Source organism: Passer domesticus, chromosome 8 (assembly GCF_036417665.1).
Source record: "Passer domesticus isolate bPasDom1 chromosome 8, bPasDom1.hap1, whole genome shotgun sequence".
Lineage (NCBI taxonomy): Eukaryota > Metazoa > Chordata > Aves > Passeriformes > Passeridae > Passer > Passer domesticus.
The window spans coordinates 29307519-29320648 of NC_087481.1; the positions used below are offsets into that span (position 1 = coordinate 29307519).

The window sequence follows — 13130 nt, forward strand, 5'->3', positions numbered from 1 at the left end:
GCTGGCCTGAAGGATGTACAGAGGGAGCTGCTGAGGAGCAGCTTCGAGGGCAGAGTTACACACACCGTGTCCCAACAGCGCTGATCAGCAGTGGTGGTGGTTAAACTCTGAGAGCTCCAGGACAAGTAGCAGATGAGAAGAACACAGCTGCTGATGCTGACATGTTGCTGGCCTTATGGAATGATGATAAACAGCTGGAAACGTACACGATGCACTGGGGAATAGGGATCTAGTGAAGAATTTCAGGCTCGCTGGAACATCACAAATGAAAGGGCAATCAGCTGAGGATGCTGAATTCTTCCTTTACAAATAATTTGTAGATCCTTTCACTGCTTCATACTACAAAGGATACCAATCCCCTGGCTTTTGGAAGACACTCATGGCAAAGGCTGCAGGCTTCCAGGCTGACACTGCTTCTATTCGTGAATGATGTAGAATGGATCCACAGATCTTCCTTCTTGGAGGAGCTTTCTTTCTTTCTTCCCCAAACAATTACATGGTTAGTGAGTGCTCTGCCTGGCAGCCCCAGGCTACAGACCACACTGCTCCCTACACATTTCCAAGGCCAGGTGGGCACTGACAGCTGTAGGACATCACTTCAAGTAATTTCCCAGTGGGACCAGCTACTGAAGGACTGAGAGCCCTTCTAGAGCTACCTTAAAACTGGAAAGCTTGTTTCTGCATTTCCATGGCTCCGGTGTTGTACTCTGCCATCAGCTTTAATTGTTGCTGCTCTGAAGGAAGCCTTTGTTCAGTACAATTGCCTACTCCACAGTGACATCATCCAAGGCTGTGTAAAAAAAGCACAGCCTGGAGTAGTCAGCCATGTGATGATGTATAAATAGCACTGACAGAACAATATTATAAACTCTATTGGTACAGCTGAGATAAAGCTCGCAAGTTGCTGATTCATCTAAGATATTGGCTTGAGGGGTGGCATGAGGTTCAGCTACAATAAACGTTCTCAGCTAAAAGCACATTACTTCACCATGAATCAGCTGCTCAGATTTTTCGTTCTTTTCAGAAAAGCACCTGTCTCTTCCTGTTTTGGTCCTCCATTACTGAATACGTGAATTATAGGGGCTGATTTTATTTCTGCTTCCTTTATGCTGAAATATGCCACAATCAGAGAATTCTCTAAGGTTTTATATACACACAGGAAAAGTAAAGCATTCCTAAAACTTCTTGCTGAGTGCTTGTATTTCAATAAACCTGGAAATACTGAACCATACTTCCAACATACCCTGAGCAGGCAATGACTAAGTCATTTTATGGCTTTCAATAAGATCCATGAAAGGTCACCTACATGTCCATGTACAATGTAGTTTTAAAATGGACAAAGTGAAACCTCACACCTTCATACTGGATCTCCATGGACTGCGGGTGACAGAAATGAGCTCTACCAAATGTGATTACTTTGCAATTTGGCACCCATGATTGCACTTACTGGTAACTTACTGAATTTCTGTTTGCCAGAAACTCAAGTCCATCCCGTGTTCCTCCAGAGCACAATCCTACACTGTGATCATCACCCACACGAGCACCAACTGCACAGACATCCTGCCCCATGGGAGCAGCTTGCTCAGTACAGGCAGAGCACTTCATCTGCTGCCCGTGTCTCGGTTGCATCAGAGCTGCTCATCCAGGACCATTAAAATGAGCAAGGCTTATACAATTACGGAACTTTATATTAATTTTTAAAACTTGCAGATGTTGCAATCTGTACATATGGGAATAGTGCCAAATGTTATGATGGCAGAAAAAGAGTTATATTGGCCAGGGTTTAAAAGTAAGGAAGCAGGAAAAGAAAAATCTCACCCTACCAGTATCAAGGCACTGCATGTATCTGGTTTTGCATACAGCTTTTGATTGGCAGCTTTGCCTTTCTGAAAGTGAGTTAATCAGCTAATGTTTTTATGAGCACAAAACTAATAAAATGACAATAAAAATCCCCTATTTGCTTTAGATGTGCTTTTATATCCACTAAATCCTTCTTGCTCTGCCCAGAGAAGACATTTCTGCACTGAGTTTCAAACAGCAATGCCAGCATATGATTCTACGTATCTGCTGCTTGTGTCAACATCCTTTTCCAGGGTGTGCATCCTTTGGGATGCCGCTGTGCTGCTGTGCAGCGGCTCAGAGAATGTGCAGCTCTTGGGTTATTTTGGCTGCCAGAGGATCAACAGGCCGAGGTGCTTTGCAGAGAGCACTGAAGTGACGCTCAGTGATCTGCATATGCAACATATGTTTTATATTATCAACATCCCCTTTGCATTCCAATTGCATGTCAGTACTGGTAGAGCCCACTGATGCAAAGATCAGCTCCAGCTTTGAAGCTTGGGACAATAACAAAATAACCTGCTATTTGTTTATGTTAGTAATAAAATCTACCATCAACTACTATTTGATTGTGGCCTTGACAAGAAGGCTGGCCAAAGGAAACCTTCTCATTGAATAGGAGATGAAGGAAGCGGATGGGTTGACTGTGGATTTTCTAAATCTAGTCCAAGAAGTTGATGGTTATGCTTTAAGTTTTCAATTATTTTAGACCTCAGCTTTCCAAAAGACTGCTTGGAGGACTAAGAGAGATTGTAGCATTCACTTTGTCCCTGGATAAAGGCTTTGAAAGATGGTGCAGAGCCAAACACAATTACAGTTTTCCTGAATCCACCCGAAGCAGCCGAGGAGCAAGGGCACTTGCAGTGCTTCAGCACAGCAGTCTCTCCCAGTTGCTGTCTTCCCCAGGCAACCCTCCCTGCCTCTCCTGTGTCCCTGCCACATGGTCAGCTGTGTGGATTATCCTGTGCCTTGGGGCTGGAAGAATGTGTGCCCTTGTACTGTACTAGGAAGCCATCTGGGGGACTGCAGCTGCATGTGCATAACCATCACATAGCTCTGAACTGACATTTGTGCCACTGCAGCTACAGGTTTGGTACATGGGACGAGATCAAAGGTACCTTTTGCACACCATCAGTTCTTATGCACTAAGGTTTCATTTCTGAGATAGAAAATAGAAAAAGGCTGGTTTATAGAGCACACCTAAGCAGGCAATTCCAGCTCCTGGCATCTCTTCCCCAGTACCTCCACCACCGGGGAGCATGGGAAGGTAGAGTTGCCTCACCCAGCCATAAATTTTTCCACAGAGTATTCCAGTAACACCATAGGCTCAGGTGTAAGACTTCCAAAATACCAGCCCAATTCATTCCCATGCCCAGTTCAATGGAACCTTTCTGATTATTTTCACAGCATTCTGCAAGGGCTGTTTCTTTTCCTGCTGCATAAAACGGAAAAGCTCCTAATGTGTTCCTGAAACACCTTGTGAAGTTAATGTGACCTATTCTCTATCATCAAGAGAATGATACTGGAACGAAAGAAAGTGCTTTTTTTCCCTCCAGGTTTCTTAATATTCAGTCCTCATATGGTATAAAGGAGTAAACTCTCAATTACACGAAGGCAAATACCAAGAAATCTGTCAAAGCCAATAGAGTTATTCTGGACACCTGACTAATTTCTCCCTTGGTATGATTCAGTCTCCAAAATCCACTCTGAATATCCTTAATAACTGTTTGCTATTCACCTACATTTTTAGCTCTCTTATAATTCTAACATTTTTCCATGTTTCACAAATAGCTGGAGTCAGTTTTTTTCAGATGATGCTGTTTCCCCAACTTGGCTTCCCTATGAATAACCTCCATCACCACTATGCTACTTTTGCTTGAATGTTTCATTTTTAACAATAAACATCTATCCCAGATGCCTTATTTTCAGCTTCATTAAACGTTTTACTAGTTCATCCTGAGTCATGTCAATATTTACCTTGGACGGGGCTCCGTATCCTTTCGTTTCTAAGACCAGAATTCTCCAGACAAGCTTATTGTTCCTGGCTTGACTTCTACAAGTCACAGCTTAAAACTTTTTTTGATGTATTAAACAAGATGCAAATTCACCCAGCCATTTGCTTTGCTGTGTGCTGCCAGCTATGCCTATTCCAAACATCTCTGAGCTGATTCACTTCAACTTCTGTGTACACACAGGCCCCAAACCTCCACTCAGTTACTGTGAGGTAATTTCAAAGCCATTTAAAAGCAGCAATTAGCAGTAGAGAAAGCAGCAACCAGACATCAACCTTTTGGGCACAGAACCACAATAGCCCATTTCCACTGACCTTTTGCATTGTAGAAAAAGGTGTCAGGAATCAGAAAGGGTTGCCAGGCCCTGCAGGGTTTTGTTGGCCTTCACTGTGCAAACCTGGATGTTCTCCTGGGAGATGGGACTGAGCTTCCTCACTCCAGCTCTCTGTCCTGCTCTTGAGGAGCAGAGCTGACTTGCTCTGAGCCATGCAAGGGACACCTGAGGCACCTCAGCATGCTCATTCCCAAGCAATCCTGAGCTGCTGCCCACAGCCATCCACACCCAGGCTGCTCCTCACTGCTATCAGAGCTCCTCATGCTTGCTTCAGGGAAGCTCTTTATTTACAAGACCACAGGGAGAAAAAGTTTGATAAGTAGAATTTTTTGGATAATTTTCTGGATCTTTACACTGAGTTGACTTCAGGTCCTGTTTCAAAGCAGTAGCACAAAAAAGGTAGTTTGGGCTTCAATACATTTATATTTTAGATCCACGTACTGCCTTGGAATATAACATTTTGAATTTTATATTGGATATAAAACAGCAAAAGTGTCAAGCTGGGAAAGTGCTTTGAAAATAACAAATGACTTTATGTGGGATTGTTTGAGGTCGTTTTATATGTTGTTCCTGATTGTATTTAAAATACCTCCTTTCAGTTTGAAATGCCTTTGTCACTCACTGAAATCAGCAGTGCAGACTGGCAGGGCAGCTGGGAATGTACCACAAAGGGATATATAGGAAAAAAAGCACTCAGAGTTTTGGACATCTCCAAAGTGAATATTATACTTGTGCCATCAACCCACATTTGTCAAGAGGTGTCAACAGGGCCTACAGAAGCAGTGAGCCACATTCTTGTGAGAGGGGAGGCAATTTCACATCTTACCAACCTCCCTGAGCTAGGTACTCCCAGGAGCAAGTCAAGGAGATGACTTTAGATGTTACCCCAGGTGTGCAACAGTTTCCATCAGAAATCCAGGATACTGAGCTGAGCTCACAGTGCAGCCATGCCAGTGAAGGCCATGCACCACGATGTGGCAGATACATGGGGCTAGTTTAGAAATCCCTTGCTTGAGTGCTTTGGCAATAGAAGCACAAGTAAATAATTGCTGCAGCCAGCCCACATGCTGTTGCCAACATCCCAGACAGAGCACATCCATGCAGGGAAATGAAGGTAATATTTCTGTGTACCCCTGAGCCCAGTCCAGCTCACACACTGCTCCCCTGTGCTTTGACCCAAAGGGCTGTACTGCTGACAGGACAGCTCAGGGGTTATTTGGTTTGGAAAGAATTCGCTCAGCTCTAAAGAAGAGGTGATCATTTTCCCCTTCTGGTCTAAGCTAGAATCAGAGATGAGCTTGAAACAGGGCTATTCAAATTCCCTTCTCTGACCTATGCCCCCTGCACATTCACTCCAGTAAGAAAAAAGGAGCTTGAAGAACCACTGTCTCCTACAAACACAGAGAGCCAGAAGATAAAAGGGAATGGTTGAATACTAGATTAAATGCAAGTTTCATGTTAATGATCACTTACAGAGACCTAATAAATGATTCTGTGCAAGCCATTGTCAGAGGTTTTGCTCTGCCATTTTTGTTTTGCACCTGTATTTAGGAGCTTTTTCCCCTTAGAGGATAATATTCAGGTTTTAAAATGTGTATTAATCTGTCATTACATTCATCTGTCACTCTTTGAAAGAGCTTCTTTTTTTAATAAAGTGACGTTTTTCTTTTTCATGTGCTGCTATATCAGAAAGGAGTATTTAGGATAAGCCCTTTCCACAGCAGCACTGCACAGGATGGGATGACATGTAGGATGGCAACTTTTTTATAGCATATGATCTCTTTTGACCCAAACAACTAATCAGAGTTTTAGAGGTTTTACATTTACCCTGGCTGGGGACTGACGAAGGGACTGACACTGCAAATGTCTCTGCTTCATTTCCAGAGCAAAGAATCCACAAGGGACAGAGGTTTTCCTGATAGACCCCCTGCAAAAGCTCTCAGGCTAGGAGTTTGTTTTGGTTTTTTGCTGGTTTGGGTTTTTCACCTCTATTGGGCCCGGGGGTGCTACTCTAAAAAAATTGTGAATTGCTCCCTTCAGAGCAAAGGTGTTTGACAGGCTGTGCTGGGCACCATCAGGTGTCCACTCCCAGCTCTCCATCCCACCTTCCAGCCAGAGGGTAGCCCAGGCAGCAAGCACCCATGTGCACCTCCCTGTTGGGTGTGGCTGTGAAAATACCCCTGCAAGGTGCAGCCCAGCCTCCCACCTCTGCCTGGAACATGGACATGCTGAGTGTGCTGTACCTCGTGACCCAACTGAAATGACATCAGGTTGCTGTGCCCTGATCAATCAGTGTGTTTGCTTCCTTTCCTTCACTCTTTGCCTGTGTACCTTCAGTTATTGTTATCTTATTATCCTCAATTGTTTTATTCTTTACATCAAAATACCAGTAACTTTTTCTTGCTGCTAAATATGAGCATTCTGTTTTCTAACACGCTTGAGCTTTACACACAGTATTTCACACAGGGCCCATGACTTCAGTGCTGATTGCAAGACAGAGCCATACTATCCCACCTGTTTGAGTTCTGCTTTCTCTGCAGCTCTGGGAATTTCCATTTCACTCATCTTCACTCCCACCAGCCATCCTGTATTTGGCCACATGATTGCTTTCCTCCTAGAACAGAGGGGACAGTCACTCAGCCTGCAGGTCATACCTAGATTATCTTTAATCACTGTGCAGCTTTGCTGACTGCAATCTCATTTCTTCTTTCAGAATGAGGGAAAAACCCTCAATGAAAAGACAGGCATTTTTTTCATAGATACTTCTGTCACAGAAAAAAGGTTCAAGGCTCAATTCTTATTACCAGTCTCTCCAGTGGAAACACAGGGTGACTCCAGTAAAATCAGTGGGACTGCAATGGTGTAGCCAAGATCCAGACCAACACAGAGGTCTGGAAATAGGCTGCTCTGAGCATTTCTTTTTATTAGACATCTCATCTCCTGCTTTATGAGTTATTTTGAAGGCTTACTGTATTCAAGCAGGAGTTCAGATTATGAACTTTGATCGCTCATGGTTTATTCAATATTTTTAATAAAGTTTGAAAAGGTTCCCTTCCATCAAAGAATGTCCCCTTTGATAAATCAATTGAATTTGATTTTTTCTTCGTGGAGAATACAAACCAGTGTACTCCTTTGCCAGTTGTTTACAGGCAGCTTCATAGCACACAATAGAACAATTATTTTCTAAGTAAAAGAGCTGTGATCAGAAATGTTAATAAACTACTCAATACTGCAGAATCTTTTGCTTCCTTTAAAAAAAGCTACACAATAAAGGCATATCAAGCCATTTTAATATAATCTGCATACTTTCCAAATAACATAGTCAGTGAAACAGAGTTGTCTTAAATGGCCTTCTTCACATTTACAGCTATAACAGCTGCAGTAGCAGCTCCATCAGGCTTGATTTTATTCAGTGTGCAGGATCAACATAAAATCTAGGCTGAAAATTAAAGGAAGTAAATGTCCCCCTGACAGTCAAGAGAATGATTTTGGTCCAAGAGTATTTCTGGTCACAACCCACTTTCAAAAGCAACTTTGTCATTTGTGCCTGGCCTAGTCCCAGTAAGAACTATTATGATTTATTACATTTTCTATAGAACCAGAAGACCATTTATTAGCCCCAAGGTATTGTACTGAGCTTCAATTATGTAATAGGCATTATTCCACTGAATATCCAAAGCTTTGTAAGAAAGTTTTAGTTCTGGAAAGAAATGTACAAGGTTCTCAAATGATTTCTAGGAAGATCAAACTCCCCCCTTTTTTTGCTAGTTGAAAGAGGAAAGGTTCCTTCTTGATAGAAATCATGAATAATTTGAATAGATTTTTTTCTAAAGAAAAAAACCTCCTTTTTCTTTGAAAGCCAGTGATGGCTTGGGATTCAAGTAAAAAAGAATAAAAGAAGAAATAATAGTTTCTTGCTAGGATAGAACATGATAGGTATGCAGCCAAATTAGCGAGATTTTAATTTAATTATAACTGAGGAGTGCATATGTGATTTGCCTGCTTGTGAGTGAGGAGTGGGGGTCTCCCACACGTGGCAGAGGAGGGGCAGGTCCTCAGCCCTGCTGAGGCCCCCTTGGGCTGGGTTTGCAGCTGGTGCAAGATGCCCCCAGCCCCACTGCCTGTTGAGTGCTCTTCATGATTCAACAACACTGACTACTGATAGCTCAACCACTCCCAGCCATCTGCATCTCCCAGGTTAACTGCCACTGAAGAACTGGTTAACTAGTTACCTGGCTGCCATAAAATAACTATTACTGGACTGCCATAAAATAACTGATAGCCAGTTATCTAGCATCACCCTGCTTCTATTGTCCCTTAGAGTTTGTTTAAAAAAACCCATAGATTTTAAAAAGCTGACACCTAAATAAAAATTGATCAGCTCCAAGCAATTTCACCCTTCATAAGCCATTTTACATGATGGAAGGCTTCAGCTCCCAGCTCTCAGAGGCTTCTCCCAGCTCTCAATCATGTGTGAATTTTCCTCTGCTCTCTGTCAACAGCAAAATGCAACAGATCCTGTAACCACCAGGTGAAAGTCAGTCCAGCTGTTGCCTCTGATTTTTCTTCTTTTTAAACTAATAACAAATACCCTGCCCCACACAATGCAAATACAACACATACATGCAACAGCTGCTCTGCTTCAGAGTAGCAAAGCCAGTTACTCCAAGGTATTCTCAGGAAATGGAAAAGCAATATTCTTGAGGCTGACAGATTTCTGAAATGATCTTTAATGTATGCTCAGTTTAACTGGTATTTTAGTAAAATGACTCTTTATGCCAGCTGAGAAGAAAGTAGAAAGTAAATCAACAAGTTTTTTTTTCAGATAGACTTCAGTATCTCAAAAATTCACCAGTGGGAATGTGCTGCCAAGGTTGCCCCCTCTGCTCATTACAAACCCAGCCAATCCAAACACCACTGCTATGACTGGGTGAGACTACAGCTGTTGCATAGGTGTGCTTGCATCTGTGTTTTGCCCTCTGTGAGAGCAAGGAAAGGTGGTGATGGAGAATGCATTTTAACCATATCCATGCCATCCCGTGGTTATTTTTGCAGCACAAACAAGTTACGGAGGGTTGAGCTGCATTTGCACGTCATTCCCCAATTCCACTCAGAGAAGCAGTTAAGCACCCTTATTTTTCACAGTAAGACAAAAAAAGCTGGATTCCCAGTTTATCTTTAAAAACGTGAACTGAAGTAAAATTGCATGTGCAAGCAGCACATTTATTGCATCAAGGGAAATAAGGCATCAAGCCAGAAGCTGATCTTGTTTGCCACTATGTAAACGATGAGTAAGTCTGCTAGGGTCAGCAGAGCAGCAGAGTCACATGAGTCACAGCACAGTGCTCTTTGGAAAGATTGCTCCATGGCTAAATATACCACTACAGTTGCTTCAAGAAAAGCTCTGCGTCAACTTCTAATAAATGCTGGCAGTGACGCTGAGCTCTGGGCACTCACAGAGCCAAAAGAATGAACAGGAATTAACAAGTGGCCTTAAAAATATATTGAAGGGAATGGAAGTTTTGTCTGTGCAAGAACTGAAGGATCAGACCTTTGGTAGTGAAAATCATGACCTAATTTTTCCACCACACACACACTTAGCCACCCTTCAAGTGGATCTGGGGGAAAAAAAAAAGGGGGAAAAAACCACTGAACTCAACAGACCAAGCTCAAACCCATGCTCTGTGAAAACATGGATTGTTTCACTATATTTGTTACCACACTTGTCCCAGTAAATGACGACTTGCTCCTCCTAGGGAAATGCAATAATCAATCTACTGTTATCAGTGAGTACAGACAGCCACACCGACAGAAGCCAATCCAACACCACGTCCCTGTAATTAAGCAAAACAGTAGTTCCAATGAATACTTTTTATATCTCCATCTGATACACTCAGTGCTGAATCTGGAAAAATAAGAGCTCAATAAACCATAAAATAAATGCCCTTTGATATTTTCTTTTTTCAGTGGGGCCATAATTTAGTGCTATTACAACAGCAGTTTCAAGTAACAAAAATTGCTTATCAAATGTATGTTTCAAATGCCTTCTGTATCAACAAAGTCCTGAATTAGAAGAGATTTCATAATTCCTTATGAATTGCTCTCCTACCCAGTCTTTCCACTGGAAGCCTGATTAAATGAGTATTATTTCTTCTTAAGTGGTTTTACAGGTCGTTTATCTTAGATTTATGAGTATCAACCTACTTTAGAAGGTATTAGACAGCTTTAACGTTTGACACGTATTCTCTAAATCATTTACAGTGCTCTCCATTTGCACTAGACGATTGGTAATCTTCTCAATATTAGGTTTTATTGACAATGCACCATATAGAGTCCTTATTATATGGTAATGATTTAAGATAGGTGCAGGATTGGGAACTAATAAATCCAAAAGCTCATTTTTGATTGTTGACACAGAGCTGAGGAATAATGCGCAACCATCTAAATCACTCTGTTTCTCAATACCATCACACACACACACGTGTTTAACCTGCTCAGAACGCAATGCAGGGATGTGCAAACAGATCCCGGTTCTTGCTTTGAGCTGATGGATTCTCTGGTTTCACTCAGAGAAGACCCCCAGCAGAAAGAAGTGAGGCTCCCCTGTGGTGTGGCAGCCACCTTTCAGCATGTGGGAGTAGTGGGGTTCTTCCTGGCTGTCCTGGCTCTTGCCCAGCTCCCCCAGCTCAGCACTGGCTGCTGCCCCAGCCCCAGCACACCTGAGCCACACCATGGTATATATGCCTAGTGAGATCAAGAAGCATTTTGTCTGAGTAGGGAGTTAGTAAAACTGAGATCACGGGCTTAAAGATCATCCTCATAATTTATATTTGTGAGACAGTATTAAAAGCTGACATATATTACAAAGACATACCTTCATGTAGCCCTACATAATAATAATTTCACAGAAATATTGGCATTGATAGTAACAAAATTCACTTGAATAATTGATCCCCCTACTTCAGTAGAAGATCAGCCCCCTATCTATATTACTTACAGAAAATTAGAATAGAAGATAAAAAAATTAAAGTGAGAGGCTTTGGTAGCAAATGAACATATTTCCACTGAGTTCTACAGACTTAAATTCTCATCTGCAACCCTGTCATCCAAAGGTATGTCTTTGAAATGCAGTCAGGAGATCTGTATCAGTCCTGCTTTTGTAGTATGTCACTGAAAATGGTTTCTGGGGCAGCGGAACTGCATGATCCAGCGATTTGTTAAGTTGAAATGTGACATTTCAAAAAAAAGCCTGGAATGGTCTCAGAGCAAAACCAACACAAAAATCTGCATCCCTCTTTTATCCAGACATATGCCAGGTAAGAAAGCTCTAATGAAAAACTGGGGTTAGTGGCAAAACTGCCACTGAAAGTTGCATACTGAAACTGCCAACAGCAGGGAAGCACTGCAAAGGGGTGTCTTCTCTGCCCTTGGTCATTCAGAAAACACCCCAAAATCCTAACTCAGGCTGGAGGCCTCTCAGGGCTCACTCTGCTGTTTACAAATGAATCCGTAACAGAGGAAGTGATGCTACTAAACACTGAGCTCCCCAAGCTCCAGTCAATGTAAAACACCTCGTTTGAAGCAGAGCATTGCTGTTATCTTGTCTTACTTCGGCGAGAACAAGCACAGATTTACTGGAAAAATAAGGAGAAAAATAAATCTAAGTCAATATCCTCCCAAAGCAGGGCCCCCCAGAGTCATACACACATTTGTGCCATCATCATAAAGGAGCATGTGCAGCCTCCCCACCTACCCATTAGCAGGCAATTTTCTAACACACTGTCAAACAGCAGAATTATCACAAGTTTCATTTTCCTTACCAGCGCAGCTAACTGCATTCTGAAATGTGCTATCTACATATTTTTAAGCTTGTTTCATTCACTCTGTTCCTAAATCAGCAAAATTTAGCAATCTTCAACATCTCCCTGCCATGAGTGAAATTTCTTTTACTACTGGAAAGGAGGGAGAAGGTCAAGAAGGCTTGGGAAAATTTGTTAGCATGATCTGTAATATGAATTTGGCAGTAAAGAAATTGAGAACATTTCTTTGGAAAACAATCAAAGGGCAAAGTTTCCTCTCAGAGCTGCGTGGTAATTCATGACTTACATGCTCCAAGGAAACTCGCTGCTCTGATGATTAGAATAGCAAACTATTTGCTGTCTGCCTGACACACCAAAGATGGTCATTTTTCCTGCTCCTGTCAGTATCCTTCTGTCCAGGCAGGGCCACCTGTGTGTCCCTTGACACACAGATGAAGACTGAATGATGCATCTCTGCTCAGGAGGATTAATCCAAGTTAGATATGGCACAAAAAGAAGTGACAAACAGTAACAGGGCATAAATTCTGGCTGAGTCTTGTAGAGACTGACAGATGCTTTCTCTTACCTGGGTCTCAGCTGCTCCTGCTGTACACAAAAAGTCGGTGTCTTCCTGATTATCCACTCTCCAGACATACAAGCCACCAATACAGCTGAGGATCTTGAAAGCCACTGAGCTGAGCAAATTTGAGCCTTCAGTATCCACTGCAGCTGGGGCTCATCGACAACACAAAAATGACAGTGAGGAACTTATTGCCATTGAATAGTGTGGTGGGCAGGAGCACAGCTGAGGTCAAAAACAGACTAGGCCAACTCTTTCAATTTCAATCCATGGGTGCACACTCTGGCTCCACAAGTTTCTAAAGTACCAGTCCATGGAAGGGGTATGCCCTTAGGATGCCCTGTTCCTATGCTCTTTGCTAAGCATCTCCCACAGCCAATGCCAAAGGCAGCAGCTTGGGATACTTGGATCCTGCTCTACCCAGATAAGGCATTTTTTATGCTACAATCAATACAATCATAAAAATAGACAAGAAAATTGTCTTGGCTAAAGTTTAAAAGATGTAAGATTCAAATGTCAAGAAAATGTTGTATGAAAGATCTTCAGAAATGTCTGGAAAGTGAGAA

General features: G+C 42.3%; 1 protein-coding gene across 2 annotated transcripts in view; it reads right to left on the minus strand.

The window, feature by feature from the left end:
* Window positions 1–12460, minus strand: part of ARID5B (AT-rich interaction domain 5B) — a 150953-nt gene extending 138493 nt beyond the window's left edge. The window contains exons 1-2 of one of the 2 annotated variants that reach the window (XM_064430000.1): window positions 8548–12460; window positions 6700–6799 (exon numbers count right to left, since the gene is read on the minus strand). The gene's annotated coding sequence lies outside the window, so the exon portion shown is untranslated. Of the gene's footprint in view, window positions 1–6699; window positions 7173–8547 lie in introns of those variants that run through there. The other variant, XM_064429998.1, reaches the window with a different exon arrangement.
* Between the last annotated feature and the right edge of the window lie 670 nt (window positions 12461–13130).